Consider the following 5,202-nt stretch of genomic DNA (forward strand, 5'->3'; position numbering starts at 1 on the left):
GTGTAATCTATGATAATTGGCTGGCTGTGGTGTAATATATGATAATTGGCTGGCTGTGGTGTAATCTATGATAATTGGCTGTAGTGTAATCTGTGATAATTGGCTGTAGTGTAATCTGTGATAATTGGCTGTGGTGTAATCTATGATAATTGGCTGGCTGTGGTGTAATATATGATAATTGGCTGGCTGTGGTGTAATCTATGATAATTGGCTGTAGTGTAATCTGTGATAATTGGCTGTAGTGTAATCTGTGATAATTGGCTGTAGTGTAATCTGTGATAATTGGCTGTAGTGTAATCTGTGATAATTGGCTGTGGTGTAATCTATGATAATTGGCTGGCTGTGGTGTAATCTATGATAATTGGTTGTAGTGTAATCTGTGATAATTGGCTGTAGTGTAATCTGTGATAATTGGCTGTGGTGTAATCTGTGATAATTGGCTGTAGTGTAATCTGTGATAATTGGCTGTAGTGTAATCTGTGATAATTGGCTGTAGTGTAATCTGTGATAATTGGATGTGGTATAATCTATGATAATTGGCTGTGGTGTAATCTATGATAATTGGCTGTGGTGTAATCTGTGATAATTGGCTGTAGTGTAATCTGTGATAATTGGATGTGGTATAATCTATGATAACGTGATAATTGGTTGCGGTAGAATCTACGATAATTGGCTGTAGTGTAATCTGTGATAATTGACTGTGGTGTAATCTATGATAACGTGATAATTGGCTGTGGTGTAATCTATGATAATTGGCTGCAGTGTAATCTGTGATAATTGGCTGTAGTGTTATCTGTGATAATTGGCTGTGGTGTAATCTGTGACAATTGGCTGGCTGTGGTGTATGTTATCTATGATAATTGCCTTTGGTGTAATCTTTGATAATTGGCTTTTTTTTTGCAATCTATGATAATTGGCTGTGGTGTAATCTATGATAATTGGCTGTGGTGTAATCTGTGATAATTGCCTTAGGTGTAATCTATGATAATTGGCTGTGGTGTAATCTATGATAATTGCCTTTTGTGTAATCTATGATAATTGGCTGTGGTGTAATCTGTGATAATTGGCTGTAGTGTAATCTATGATAATTGCCTTTGGTGTAATGTATGATAATTGGCTGTGGTGTAATCTGTGATAATTGGCTGTGGTGTAATCTGTGATAATTGGCTGTGGTGTAATCTATGATAATTGGCTGTGGTGTAATCTGTGATAATTGCCTTTGGTGTAATCTATGATAATTGGCTGTGGTGTAATCTATGATAATTGCCTTTGGTGTAATCTATGATAATTGGCTGTGGTGTTATCTGTGATAATTGGCTGTAGTGTAATCTGTGATAATTGGCTGTGATGTAATCTATGATAATTGGCTGTGGTGTAATCTATGATAATTGGCTGTGGTGTTATCTGTGATAATTGGCTTTGGTGTAATCTGTGATAATTGGCTGTGGTGTAATCTATGATAATTGGCTGTGGTGTAATCTATGATAATTGCCTTTGGTGTAATCTATGATAATTGGCTGTGGTGTTATCTGTGATAATTGGCTGTAGTGTAATCTGTGATAATTGGCTGTTATGTAATCTATGATAATTGGCTGTGGTGTAATCTATGATAATTGGCTGTGGTGTAATCTGTGATAATTGGATGTGGTGTAATATATGATAATTGGCTGTGGTGTCTTCTGTGATAATTGGCTGTGGTGTAATCTATGATAATTGCCTTTGGTGTAATCTATGATAATTGGCTGTTATGTAATCTATGATAATTGGCTGTGGTGTAATCTATAATAATTGGCTGTGGTGTAATCTGTGATAATTGGATGTGGTGTAATATATGATAATTGCCTTTGGTGTAATGTATGATAATTGGCTGTGGTGTAATCTGTGATAATTGGCTGTGGTGTAATCTGTGATAATTGGCTGTGGTGTAATCTATGATAATTGGCTGTGGTGTAATCTGTGATAATTGCCTTTGGTGTAATCTATGATAATTGGCTGTGGTGTAATCTATGATAATTGCCTTTTGTGTAATCTATGATAATTGGCTGTGGTGTTATCTGTGATAATTGGCTGTAGTGTAATCTGTGATAATTGGCTGTGATGTAATCTATGATAATTGGCTGTGGTGTAATCTATGATAATTGGCTGTGGTGTTATCTGTGATAATTGGCTTTGGTGTAATCTGTGATAATTGGCTGTGGTGTAATCTATGATAATTGGCTGTGGTGTAATCTATGATAATTGCCTTTGGTGTAATCTATGATAATTGGCTGTGGTGTTATCTGTGATAATTGGCTGTAGTGTAATCTGTGATAATTGGCTGTTATGTAATCTATGATAATTGGCTGTGGTGTAATCTATGATAATTGGCTGTGGTGTAATCTGTGATAATTGGATGTGGTGTAATATATGATAATTGGCTGTGGTGTCTTCTGTGATAATTGGCTGTGGTGTAATCTATGATAATTGCCTTTGGTGTAATCTATGATAATTGGCTGTTATGTAATCTATGATAATTGGCTGTGGTGTAATCTATAATAATTGGCTGTGGTGTAATCTGTGATAATTGGATGTGGTGTAATATATGATAATTGGCTGTGGTGTAATCTATGATAATCGGCTGTGGTGTAATCTATGATAATTGGCTGTGGTGTAATCTGTGATAATTGGCTGTGGTGTAATCTATGATAATTGGCTGGCTGTGGTGTAATCTATGATAATTGGCTGTGGTGTAATCTATGATAATTGGCTGTGGTGTAATCTGTGATAATTGGCTGTGGTGTAATCTGTGATAATTGCCTTTGGTGTAATCTATGATAATTGGCTGTGGTGTAATACATGTATGTGATAATTGGCTGTGGTGTAATCTGTGATAATTGGCTGTGGTGTAATCTATGATAATTGGCTGTGGTGTAATCTGTGATAATTGGCTGTGGTGTAATCTATGATAATTGGCTTTGGTGTAATCTATGATAATTGACTGTAGTGTAACTGGTCATGTATAATGGAGGAGTTGGTATTGATAGTTGTATAGAACAACATATTACGCTGGTAATATTCTCTCTAGCAGTAAAGGATTATTGTTAAGATTGTATATGGTTTCATCTGTTGAGCAGTTTCTTGTAAGAATTACACCAGTACAAAATATTTGCCAAGCATGTGAAAATGACATTCCTTTCACTTTGTGAGACAAGGACAGGCCCACGGTTCATTTTGACTTGGTGTATCTCTTTAAACACCTTGTGGTACATAGGGCTGCAACTACATCTTGCCAGCAAACTCTTCTTTGAGTATCCTTCTTCACCTCGTACATCATTAGAACTGAGTTTTTTCTCTATGTATGTTCTCTAAGTCTGCCTTGGTCTCCCAACATTTCTTCTCCCTTGAGGATTCCGATCCAGAGCCTGTCTGCTGATGTCAGCTTGGTTCCAGAGAGAATGTCCTATTCAGCTCCATTTACACTTTGAGACATCATGGCTGATGGGTTTTTTCTTGGTTCTCCTCCACACGTCATCATTGCACATTTTCTCTGGGTAGGTGAAACTCCTTGGTTGCTTTAGCTGAACGTATTGACTGTTGTTTATCCTCAACACTTCCCTCCTCTTTATGTCTATCTTCAGACCAGTCTTTCCTGCCTTCTCAGGAATCTCTTTAACTTGGTCTGTGCATGTTGTCAACACAACAGGAGGACTATGTCCTCTGCAAAGTCTTGGTCCTCGAGTTGCTTGGTGAAGGTCCACTGTGTGCCTGTGTTATTGCTGTGGTCAGTGTCCTTCAGGATTATTTCTGATGTCTTGTCTTACTTCAGTCCCCACTGCAATCACGTTGGCTAGCTTCCCGTTGTGGATGATTTGAGAGATGGAGTCTGCATATAGCTGGTGGATGATGTTTAAAATAAAATCTTTGGAGGTACCCATAGTGCTGCATCTGCCTACAAATGGTTGTTCTATATACAATAGAAATGATGTAGCCGGGCACTGCCATTCGACTGACTGATCGATTGTGATTAAAAGGGTGGTGATGCTTTCTTGGCATGAACTGTTCCCTTGATGATATATATATGCTTGCTCTGATCTCAGCCTCTTGTCTAGAGCATTTTTATCATCTTTGTACACACTCCATAGTGCTGCATCAGTCTCTAAATGGTTGTTCTGTCTACGCTATCAAAATCTTTCTCAAAATCTACAGTGGACACGAGGTAGCCGGGTAGTCAGGTCAATTGTTATCAAAAGGGTGGCGATGCTATCTTTGCATAAACTTTTCCCTCCAAGATATGCTTGCTCTGATATGAGCCTCTTGTCAGCGTATCTTAATTTGATCTTGACAAAGATGACTCTGGTCAGGACTTCTTTGGTTATGGACAGCAGCATGATTCCTTGCCAGTTTTTGTACTGAGATAGGTCACCTTATTTGGGAGGTTTCACTGAGTAGTCTAACTTCCATTCTGTTGGAACCTGCTCTTGTTCCGATTTGTTTTGTGGGAGGGAAATAAGCTGCTGTTTTATGACCATGGTAGTCTCCATCATTGTTGGTGTGCTTGTGTTCACCCGGAGCTGCTCCAAAGCTGCAGGGATATCTGGAACTCCTGTTGTTGATAGAGTTTCTTCAAAGTGCTCCACCCAGTCGGATCTGGTTCCGCATCACTGGTGATGATCTTGCCACATTTGGGTTCATCAACATTTCTTAAATCAGAAAATTCCTTAAGTTTAATTTTTCAAACAAAAATGCGTTACTGGATTTATGAGGACATCTTTAAATCCTTAAATTTCAAGTAAAGTCAATTTCCCTTGGCTAAATTAGCATCACTGACAAGTCTTAGAAGGAAACACCTGTATGATGAAGTTCATTTTTAGCTCTATCATATCTAAACTCTCAATTTGTATTAAATGGGGGTAACAGTTACATGTTGTGTCTTTAGTACAACTCTTTTCATGTATACAGTATCCTACAAAGTCTGAATACATTGCTGATGGGTATTCACATTGAAATATTTAGATTATATATGTCCAGTAGATGACACCAACAACATGGGTGAAAGTTTCTAATTTTTAAAATACTGAAACAGCCAATTCAGAAAAAAATTAACACAGACATAATTATCGAGGAAGGCTGCTCACAAAAAAAAAAACAGTCGTGCACATAATTCTAAAAACATTCACGCATGTGGCAACAAAGACAGCAACAGAAGCAGCAGGAACAACAACA

Source organism: Pecten maximus, chromosome 18 (genome assembly GCF_902652985.1).
Source record: "Pecten maximus chromosome 18, xPecMax1.1, whole genome shotgun sequence".
Taxonomy (NCBI): domain Eukaryota; kingdom Metazoa; phylum Mollusca; class Bivalvia; order Pectinida; family Pectinidae; genus Pecten; species Pecten maximus.